Raw genomic sequence first — 12029 nt, 5'->3', positions numbered from 1 at the left:
ACTTTCTCATCACCGTAAATACAAATTCTGTACCCACTAAGCAATAACTCCCCATTCTACCATTTCCTTGGTACCTGGTAACCTCTAATCTACTCTCTGTCTCTAGAATTTGCTTATTGTAGATATTTCATATAGGTGGAAAGACAATATTTGTCCTTTTGTGTCTGGTTTACTTCACTCTTCATAAAGTTTTCAAGATTCATTCATATTGCAGCATGCATCAGAACTTCCTTTTTATGGCTGAATAATATTGCATTGTATGTATATGTCACATTTTGCTTATCCTTTCGTCTGTTGATGAGCATTTGGGTTGTTTCTAAACTTTTGGATATTGCAAATGATGCTGTGATGAACATTGGCGTGTATTTATCTGTTTGAGTCTCTGTTTTTAATTGCTTAGGGTATATACCCAGGATTGGAATTGCCAAGTAAAATAGTACTTCCATGTTTAACTTTTGAGGAACTGCCAAACTGTTTTCCACAGTGGCTGCAGCATTTTACATTCTAAACATTCATGCACAAGGATTCCGACTTTTCCACATCATGGCCGGCACTTGTTGTTTTCCATGTTTTAAATAGTAGCTATCCTAGTCGGTGTAAAATGATATCTCACTATGGTTTTGATTTGCATTTCCTTAATGAATAATGATGTTAAGCATCTTTTTATATACTTCTTGACCATTTGTATATCTTCTTTGGAAAAAGGTCTACTCAAGTCCTTTGCCTAGATTTTAATTGGGTTGTTTGTCTTTTTGTTGTTGAGTTGTAGGACTTCTTTATTTATTATGGATATTAAACCCTTATCAGATATATGATTTGCAAATATATTCTCTCATTCTGTGGGTTGTTTTCTCTCTTTCTGGATATTGTCCTTTGATGTACAAAAGTTTTGAATGTGTTCAATTTATTTTTTTCTTTTGTTGTTCATGCTTTTGCTGTCATATATAAGAATCTATTGTTAAATTAAGGTCATGGAGATATTACCCTGTGTTTTCTTCTTAGAGTCTTATAGCTTAAGCTCTTATATTTAGATTTTTCAAATCCATTTTGAGTTCATTTTTGTATTTGGTGTGAGGTAGGTGTGTGAAAGCAGTTTCTTGAGACAAAAATGTATTTATCTTTATATATCCCACAAAGTCCAGTGCAGAATACTTTTTGCAATTATTATTTAAAATATTTTGAAAGTAGGAATAAATTTATGAATATACCCATGTGGCTTTTGGAAATAAAGCAGAGTATAAATGCATCAAAGGGTTGTGATGTTGGGGCATTGGCAGGACGGGTTAGTGAGAGTGAAGAAACTCTGGTAAACTCTGGCATTATATGGTGGTGTAGGTATGGAGCAGAAGTTTGCCCTATACATGCCAGTCTGATGTGGGGTCTGTGAGAAAAATGAGTCTGGAAATACCATGGATCCTGTCACAGCAGGGGGTTATATGAGGAGCAGGTGAAAGTGTATTTGAGCATCTGATGAGCAGTAGCATCTAAGAGGAAGAGATAAGAAAGCATGGGAAGACAGTTCAAGAAATACATGGTTGGACATATCTTAGGATACATTAGCAAGGAATAGTGGGCTATTTTTAGTAAGATAGGATAAGTGTGGGAAGAGGCACTGGTCATACCACTACATGTGAGATGCCAGGATTGGTCCAGTTATGCATGTTGTCCAGGGAATTTGGCCATTTTCATTTGTGATTTATGCAGATGTATAGCCTCTGTGTCTGAGGTTTAGTAGTGGGGTGCCTACAACAGATGGGTTTTGTAGGCAAAGTAGTCTCTTCATAGGAGGCACTGGGAGGTATCGATGGGCTGTTGGCTGACCTTTGGGGGATCTGTCTCTGTGTGTAGCGAGTCCCTAACCTTTCTAGAGGGATTGAGGTAGACTTGGCAAATTATTGGACTGAGAGCTTGGGATGCTGCTGTATCCTTTAGGATTCTTGTTTCTGCAAGTGACTGAATACCTGACTCAAAGGAGCTGAAGCAGAAATGATCCTTAGTGGCTCATCTAACTGAAAAATCCGTGGGAAGTTATTGTCAAGCAAGCTTGGTCCAGCTGCTCAAGTGAAGTCACTAAGGGCCTGGCTTCTTAGCAGTTTTCTCTGTCTTGCCCAGTGTCATCCTCGTCCACACAATGACCTCCTGGCACCTTCAGGTTGAAGCATTTTAAAATATTACATCCTCAATAAAGTATTATCTAGTGGAAAAAGCCATGTCTTTCTTGATCATCAAACAGAAGCTTTGGATTGCAGGGTGACTGGACCACCTTATGTCATGTGTCCGTCTCTAACCAATCATTCATAGTAAGCTAGGATTATTTTACTACATTGTTGAGCATAGATCTGAGCCTCATGCTCCATCCTCAGAGTCAGGGGCAGAGTTACTTTACCCAAAACATGTGGGCTCTGTAGGGTAGAAGAAGATACCTGAATGAAAATTAGGCTGCTTTTAATAAATAATTTGTGGGACGAAGTATATGGATTTGGGCTCACCAAAACAGTAGATATCCACTACAGGGATTATATTGTCAGGGTGCTAGCAGAAAACACAATTCACCTTGGATGGTTCAATTAAAGAGACTTTAATGAAAGGAGTACTTAGAGCAGTGTGAGCAGGATTAAGAGTTCAAAACAGTGGCTGGTGAGATGAAAGGGCTGAAATAGTGTTACCAGACCAAGAAAGAATTTGACTCCTGGAGGAGGATCTAAAGCTGTAGTTGTGGGAGAACATACCTATAGCCAGAGATGGAACATTGAAGTGGGGGAGGAAATGAAGGGAAAATATCTCTTCTTGCCCTCTAGCGTCCTGCTGGTAGTGCCTCAACTGGAAGCCAGACAGCAAAGGATGCAATCCTTAGGAGTCAGCTTCCTGGGTTCATAATAGGGCAGAATATGGATCTTAGTAGGGGTCAAATAGAGAATAAACAGCACAGAATACAAAACAGAACCTCAATCCAGTATGACACTGTGTGGAGAAGGAATCAATCCAGTATGACACTGTGTGGAGAAGGAATAGAAATTAAGGGTAGAAATTCAGGGGCCAGTTTTGTGATCAGAAGAAGGTCCAGGGGAAGGGAGTAGGGGGCATGATTGTCTAGTTAAAGCACAGTGAGGGATTTCAGTGATTATTAAAAGGAGACTGAACCCCACATCAGCCCACTGTAGAGAGCGACTTGATTCCCATGTCTGGTGGGGAATAGGTACCTACTCACTCTTCCTGCTCTAAGACAGAATTTTCCTGGGAACAGGGGTGTGACTGCTCCTGAAGATATGGAACTCAGAAAGTCTATTGGTGGGTAAATGGGTCATGATGGAGACAGAGCAAATAACATGTTGTTGCTTATCAAGGCAGAAATCATCACTACAGCATTTAGCTGCCCTGACTCCGCTTGCTTTTGTTTATATTCCTGTTCTTCCCAGGTTGGGGTCAGTGCCTGCTGAAGCTTGACTTGAAAACTCAGGCAAGTTCAGCTCAAATAGCTGTCTCAGGTGAAGTGAATGAGGGTGGCTCTACCAGTCTTCATCCAGAAGCCTTTCTAGGGTAATCTCTGCCCCAACTGCTGTGACAAATACCTAAGTGGCACTGTGGCCAGGGGTTTAAAAACATCCCAGATAGCATCAGGAAGCTCAAATTGTGGCTGGCAATGAGGCAGAAAACAGAAATAGCACAGCACCACCTCCATGGAAGGACAGGGCAGATAACAGCTTCTCTTTTGTCAGATAGGTCTGAGACAAGGGTGCCTTATGCAAAGTTGGAAGCTAGAGGAGATCCTAAGGAATAAAACTTTTGGCTAAGCCTAAAATGATTTCAAAACAGAACAAAAGCGTGACTGTTTAGCAGGGGAAAATACAGCTTGATTTGATGCCTAAAGAGAAATTACATAGTGTTTTTAAAAAAGTTCATTATTTAGTACATAATCAGGGAGTGTAAACATATCAATAGGTTTGAGAGTCTTTATCTGGCCTTATTAAATGTGCAGTTCAGGTGAGAGAATATTACCAAATCCAACCTCCTTATCAGCACTTGAATAATGAGAATGTAAAAATGAATGAAAATACATCCAATCTGCAATGAAAGAGAAATGTAGTAGACACAAAGGTCTTCTTTTAAAAAAACAAAAACATAAACAAACAAAAAACTTTGTGGAATTGAGTCCTAAATTTAACTTACTGGAATTCTTTTTAAAGGAACTTCTTATTTGGCCTTCTTAAAATGAAAGAATTACCAATTAATGGGAAATAAGTGTTTTAGTATTAAAATGAGCTTTATTGGGGGCTATTTCGGGAGTGTGGAAAGGGGAACACAGTTGGAAAAAGGGATATATGATCATATTGTTATGCATTCATCACTACAACCTATTTCTTAACATTTTCCTTACATCAGAAAGAACGAGAATTAGAATAAAAAAATAAAAGTTAAAAAAGAACACCCAAACCATCCCCCATCCCACCCTATTTGTCATTTTGTTTTTATCCCCATTTTTCTACTCATCCATCCATACACTAGATAAAGGGAGTGTGATCTACAAGGTTTTCACAATCACACTGTCATCCTTTGTAATCTACATTATTATACAATTGTCTTCAGGAGTCCAGAGTACTGGGTTGGAGTTTGATAGTTTCAGATATTTACTTCTAGCTACTCCAGTACATTAAAACCTAAGAGGTGTTATCTATATAGTGCATAAGAATGTCCACCAGAGTGACCTCTTGACTCCATTTGAAATCTCTCAGCCACTGAAACTGTTTTGTCTCATTTTGCATCCCTCTTTTGGTCAAGAAGATATACTCAATCCCACGATGCTGGGTCCAGATTCATCCCCAGGAATCATATCCTGTGTTGCCAGGAACATTGACACCCCTGGGAGTCGGGTCCCATGTAGCGGGGAGGGCAGTGAGTTCACCTGCTGAGCTGGCTCAGTTAGAGAGAGAGAGAGAGAGGGCCACATCTGAGCAACAAAGAGGTACTCGGGGGAGACTCTTAGGCACAATTACATGCAAGTTTAGCCTCTCCTTTGCAGTAACGAGCTTCATAAGGGCAAGTCCTGCAATAGAGGGCTTGGCACATCAAACCGCCAGTCCCAATGTTTGTGACAACATCAACACCAGTCCAGGTGAGGAAGTCCAACACTTCTGCACCTTCCCCCAGCTCCTCGGAGGCAGGGGGTTGGGCAGGACTGTAAATATATTTTTTATTCTCCGACAAGTGATTCTTTAAATGCAACTTTTAACTGAAATTTTCTTACAAACTTGCTCTACTGCTCTTAGGGAATGACTGACATTAAAGTAAAAGAAACTTAGCATGTTTGCTACTCACAGCAGATGAGTATAAAGCTAGACAGCTTTTGAAAACATCATGTATACAGTATTAAAAATTTGTGTGCATGTGCCTTATATACACTGAAGGCTGATCCTAGATGTAAGTCAAATGGGAATGATTTTAGAAGTGACACATTTACATTACAGAAAAAGGAGGTTGGAAAAATGAGCTTAATTCTTTTTCCTTTTTATATATCACAGTATGGGGAAGAGTGAAGGGTGAATCCTGGCCATATGTCCAATATTCTACCTGTTTTATAACAATTTTATTGGGGGCTGAATGTTTGTGTTTATGTGTGTGTTTGTGCGAGCACCTGTATGTGTGCACGAGCACCCATGCATTCGCGTGTGAGTGACAGCGAGAGAGTGAGTGCATGTTGAGTGTAAGCAAGAACAGTGATTTAGGTATTAGGGAGAAGACTTTGATAATTTGATATCTAATAGATTTATTGTCTTTGCCTCCTTTGTAAACACATCTTACAGGAGCAACCAACAAGAAATGATGTGGGCTATTAGATGATGAAACATTTCTTCTAATTTGAATCTGTGTCTCTGAAAACAGATGTTAAGTTGATTTACCATTCACATGAACCAAGCGTCAATCCATTATTCTGTATCCAACACTGGGCTCCCTATGATTCGGTTAGAAGCTTGGTCTTATCAATTTCAGACTTTAAAACTCTGGTTATCCATTAAATGGATACACAATGCTAAGGGAGACAGACTTTTCCCCTACTCCTGTTGATGAACCCAGCCCATCAATCTATGTCCATATATATTATGTAGTTCCCTGATGGAGTATATTTTATTTCTGCTTCTGCTTTGACCAAAGACAACAATCAATTTCTCTCTGTCTCTTCTTCCCTCCTTAAAACATGCTTATCTGTGAGTATTCACAAAGCAAGTGTCCTTTATATTGCCTTTGTAAGTGAACTAAATGAAGGCTTTTTTGCAGTGACATAAATTGCTGACTTCATATAATTGCTTTTATTTATACATCCTAAAGCTTTTGTGTCACCATCAGGAAATATGAATTTCTTTCATGCAATATGGATACCCTCCCTCCCTTCCTTCCTTCCTTCATTCCTGCATAGCAGTGTTTGATCCTTGGTTGGTACTGAAACTTATCTTCTGGGAGAAAGTAACTTGGAAAATTACCTGCCATAAATAGAATACAAACAGCCTTTTGCCTCCATAACATACATTGCTCTCTTCAGAAACTATTGATTCCATTTTGTTAATATTTCAAATCTAACTAAAATAGACATTGTCTGTGCTGTATATAGGTGAGTGACAAGGGTTCTGCACTTAGAGCTCTTATGTGTGAAAACTTGGTGGGCAGCCAGGTGAGAGCACTGCAATGGACTTTTAAGAAGTTGGAATCTATAAAAAGTGTTTCAGAAAGAAAAGCTTTCAGTTGAGATAGTTGCATAGTTAACACTTATTAACTCCAGAAACTAATAATTAGCTCTAGTCAATTAAATCAACTTCTAGCTTTTTGCCAGAGTAGATCGCTTGCATAGCTAAAATGCACAGACTACTTAATTTGTGCTACTCAATTCCTGAGCAAAAGGTTTTTGTTTATTTAACTGTTAACACTTTGGTGAAGTTTTTTGGATTGGTTGGTTGGTTGCTGTGCATCATGTTACAGTGTCTTACTTTTCCACATAGCATTCTATTATAACCCTTTTCTATGTTCTTAATTTTTAATGACTGCTGGTAATTTTATAGTAATAATTATGCACCAGATTTTCTAATTACTTTACATATGATACATTGTTTAATCCTTACAACAATTCTATGAGCTGTACTAGCATTATCCTCATTTTAAGATTAAAAAAAAAAATGTAGAAATAGAGTAGGTAAGCAGACTGTTGGAGGTCCCAAAGCTAGTATATTGCGGAGTACAGAAGCTGCAGTGATTTACTTAGCCATGCGCTTTTTACCCACCCATTCTTAGGTATTAGTTTCTTATAATTTATTGTTATAAATATCATGGGAGCAGACATCATGATTAATAAAGTATGTTGTGACATATTTAGGATTTTTCCTTTGGATAGATTTCCAAAAGTCGAGTTATTGGGTCAGAACTTTAACATTTTTAAGGCTACTGATACAAATAACCTGAATAGCTTCTCTAATAGTTGATTACATATCTACAATAATTTGTGTGCATATTTCAGGAAATCATTGCCATCACTGATGATAGTTTTAAATCTTTGTTAATTGACAACCAAAATCTTTGTTTTCCCCCTTTGTTTTAATTTGCTTTTTTTTGATTTGAATTTCCTCTGTTGTGAATTAATTATTCATGCCTTTTTGCTATTTTTCTCTTAAGGTTCTAGTCTTATTCTTTTATCTTTGTATAAGTTCTTTCATCAGGATATTAACCATTGCTAATCTGAATTTTTTTTCTAGCTGTTTGCCTTTCATTTTTGTGTATTTCTTTCTACTTACCAAAGGTGTTTTTGTTTTGTATTTTAAACACAGTTTTGCCTCCTTTGTAATTACTTCTTTTCCTTCTGGGCTTAAGAAGGCCATTTATTTCTGAGATGAATGTTAAATTATCTTTTTGTCTATTTATTCTGGGGATCTTTTCCCTTTTATGCTTAATCTTTTAATCAATCTGGAATTTATTGTGGTAAAGTAACAGGGGTTTTGTGTCAGAAGTACATACTGGTAGGGAAATAAATAATTTGAGTTTCACACATCTCTTTCAATGAAATGATTAAAACTTGGAAGAAAGGCCTTGCATAATCCATAAACTACAAAAGCAATGTTCTAAATATCAGGATTGGCAATAGCATATTATTTTAAAAGATTCTTTTCTCTTTGTAAAGCAGAAATTGAGAATTGAATTATTGTACTTCTTTTTAAAAGTTCAATTTTATTGAGATATATTCACAAACCATACAGTCATCCATGGTGTACAATCAGTTGTTCACAGTACCATTATATAGTGTGCATTCATCACCAGAATCAATTTTTGAACATTTTCATTACCATACAAAAAAAATAAGAATAAATATTAAAGTAAAAAAGAGCAAACAAAACTTCCCATACCCCCCATCCCTCCCTATAATTCATTTACTTTTTGTCCTCATTTTTCTACTTATCTGTCCATACACTGGGTAAAGGGAGTAGGAGCCACAAGGTTTTCACAATTACTTGGTCACACAGTGTAAGCTATATAATTATACAGTTGTCTTCAAGAATCAAGGCTACTGGGTTGCAGTTCATCATTTTCAGGTATTTCCTTCTAGCTATACCAATACACTAAAAACTAAAAATGGATATCTATATAAAGTATAAGAATAATCTCCAGAATGGCCTCTCGACTCCATTTGAAATCTCTCAGCCACTGAAACTTTATTTTGTTTCATTTCCCTTCCCCCTATTGGTCAAGAAGGCTTTCTTGATCCAATAATGCCAGGGCCAAGCTCATCCCCCTGAGTCATGTCCCATGTTGACAGGGAGATTTACACCCCTGGGAGTCATGTCCCACGTAGGATGGAGGGCAGTGAGTTTACCTGCCGAGTTGGCTTAGAGAGAGAGAGGCTACATCTGGGCAACAACGAGGATCTCTGAGGGTGACTGTTAGGTGCAATTTTAAGTAGGTGTAGCCTCTCTTTTGCAGTAACAAACTTCATAAGGGCAAACCCCAAGATCTAGGGCTCAGCCTTCTAAATTGGTAGTCCCCAGTGCTTGTGAGAATATAGTAATTCCCCAGGTGGGAAAGTTTAATATTTCCACATTTTCCCCCAGTCCCTTAAGGGGGCTTTGCAAATACATTTTTATCCTCTGCACAGATTACTCTGGGATGCATCGGGGCTTCACACTGATCTGTACAAACCAAGCAGATTTCACTCCCTATTCAAAGTTCCATGTAATTATGGTGTTCAAATAAACTGACCTTACAAGTTAAATTATATAGTGTGTTTCAAAAAATATAGATTTTACACCTTATAAACATGTCTTCCTTTGATCTCACAAAGAGGTTGAGGTTTTTTAAAGCTGTCCTTTACTCTTTACTCTGATTTACCTTAGTCTGAACCGAGTCCATTTCATTCATAACGCTACTTGAAGTCTGATCTCTTTTTCACACTCTAACGTTTGGTGTATGGGGTTATGCTGACATTCATAGCTGCTGGACTCGCTCTGAGTCTCAGGTGTCACACAGATACCCAAAGTTCCAGGGACCAACCAGGTTATACAGAAAGAGCCCAGCATCTCAGAATTTAGAGATAGTCATTACAACTCAGGAACAGATGTAACTGCTGTAAGAGCTTACAATCTAGGAACTTTTACAATAAGGCTTCGCCTGATAACCTGTGCTCTCAGATTCAATTTTCAGAGTTTGCACATTATAGTTAGTCCCTATTAGTGAGGCATTAAATTGTTTGTGTTTTCATTTCTGGTTTAATGCATTCAATATACTGTCCTCAGTGTCCATTCACCTAGTTGCATACCTCACAACTTCATTCCTTCTTGCAGTGGCTCAATATTCCATTGTATGTATACACCATAGTTTGCCATTCTGTTTATTAGTTGATGTACCCTTAGGCTACCTCTATCCACTGTGAATTGTGAATACTGCCACCATAAAGCCCACTGAACAAATGTACATTCGTGTTCTTCTTTTCAGTTCTCCCAAATATATACCCAATAACAGGGTTGCAGGACCATATGGCAACCCCATTCTTAGCCTCCTGTGGAACCACCACACTGAGCCCCACATAGGCTGTACCATTCTACTTCCCCACCACAGTGATTAGGTGCATCCCTTTCTCCACATTTTCTCCAGCACTTGTATCCCTCTGTTTATTTTTAAACAGTTTTATTCACACACCATACATTCCCTCCTAAGTGAACAATCAGAGGTTCCTGGTCTAATCACATAGTTATGCATTCACCACCACTATCTGTATGAGGACATTTCCATTTCTTCCACAAAGAAAGAGGGAGAGGAGAAAAAAGATAAAAGGAAAAAGAAAGAAAATGACAACTAAAAATCAACAAAAGAAAAAATAAAATTAAAATGAAATACAATAAAAAGGTCAGACAACACCATCAACGCCAAGAATCCCGTACACTTCCCTTAAATCCCCCTCTTATAGACATTTAGATTTGGTACATTGCCTTTGTTACAATTAATGGAAGCATATTACGATGTTACTCTTAACTATAGACTCTAGTTCACAGTGATTGTATTTTTTCCTCAATACCATCCCATTTTCAACGCCTCACAAAGTTGACATTCATTTGTTCTCTCTCATGTAAAAACATTCTTATATTTGTACATTTAATCACAATCATTGACTACTCTAAGTTTCACTAAGTTATACCATTCCAGTATTTATCTTCTATCTTTCCTTCTGGTGTCCTGCATGCCCCTAACCTTCCTCTTTCAACCATACTCACAGTCATCTTTGTTCAGTATACTTAAAATATTGTGCTACCATCACCCAGTATTGTGCCATCCATTTCTGGATCTATATAATCAATCTTATTGAACACTATGTACTCTTTCAGCGTCAATTGCCTGATCTTTACCCTCTTTCTATCTCTTGGTGTCTTCATTTCTAAACTCTTCTCCAAACCTCTCTCTCCTGTCTTTTCCTATTTGTCTGCAGCATTCCCTTTTGTATTTCCTGTAGAGGAGATCTGTTCATGAATTCTCTCAGTGTGTGTTTATCTGTAAATATTTTAAAGTCTCTCTCATTTTTGAAGGACAGTTTTGCCAGATAGAGGAGTCTCGGTTGGCAGTTTTACTTTCAGTATCTTGAATATATCATGCCACTGCCTTCTTGCTTCCATGGTTTCTACTGAGAAATCTGTACGTAGTCTTACTGAGCTTCCCTTGAATGTGATGGATTGCTTTTTCTCTTGCTGCTTTCAGAATTCTCTATTTGTCTTTGACATTTGACAATCTGATTACTCTCTTGGAGTAGGTCTGTTTGGATCAGTTCTCTTTGCTGTATGCTGTGCTTCTTGAACCTGTAATTTTATTTCTTTCATAACAGTTGGGAGATTTTCATTGATTATGTCCTCTATTATTCTTTTTCTTCTCTTTCTGGGACACCTATAACATGTATATTCTTTCACTTCTTGTTGTCCTTCAGTTCCCTGAGCCCCTGCTCATATTTTCCATTGTTTTCCCTGTCTTTTCTTTTGTGTGTATGGTTTCAGATGTTCTGTCCTCTAGTTCAGAAATCGTTTCTCTGCCTCTCCAAGTCTGCTGTTGTATGTTTCCATTGTGTTTTTCATTCCCTTAAGTTCTGCCATTTGTTTTTTCAAGTTTACAAATTCTTTCTTATGATCATCCAGTGTCGTCTGTATATCCTTCATCTCTTTTGTCACATTTTCTTTCAATTCATTGATTTGATTTAGCAGATTGGTTTGAACATCTTTAATTAGTTGTTTCACCTCCTGAATCTCAGTTGAGGTGTTAGTTTGTTCTTTCGACTGGGCCATATCTTTGTGTTTCCTGATGTGGTTCATGATTTTTTTTTTCTGTCTAGGCATCTGATTTTCTTGATTAGTTTATTCTGGAGGTTGTTTTCTCTCTTGCCTTCAGTTTTCTTGTTAGTTTCTTTGGTCTCTTTATTTCTTTATTTCTCTCAATGGCCAGTTGTCAGATTGGCTCTGCCTCCCAACATCAGGCACCTGCTACAGGAATGGGAGGTAGGCCCTGGGCACCCCAGCAAGTTCACT

At 37.9% G+C, this 12029-nt stretch overlaps 1 protein-coding gene across 6 annotated transcripts in view; it reads left to right on the top strand.

Annotated features, from left to right (window-relative positions):
* MACROD2 (mono-ADP ribosylhydrolase 2) overlaps positions 1-12029 on the top strand; it is a 2227780-nt gene that overhangs the window by 221578 nt on the left and 1994173 nt on the right. The window lies entirely within an intron of this gene.

This window comes from Choloepus didactylus, chromosome 19 (assembly GCF_015220235.1).
Source record: "Choloepus didactylus isolate mChoDid1 chromosome 19, mChoDid1.pri, whole genome shotgun sequence".
NCBI classification, from domain to species: Eukaryota; Metazoa; Chordata; class Mammalia; order Pilosa; family Megalonychidae; genus Choloepus; species Choloepus didactylus.
This window is presented reverse-complemented; position numbering and strand designations above follow the sequence as displayed.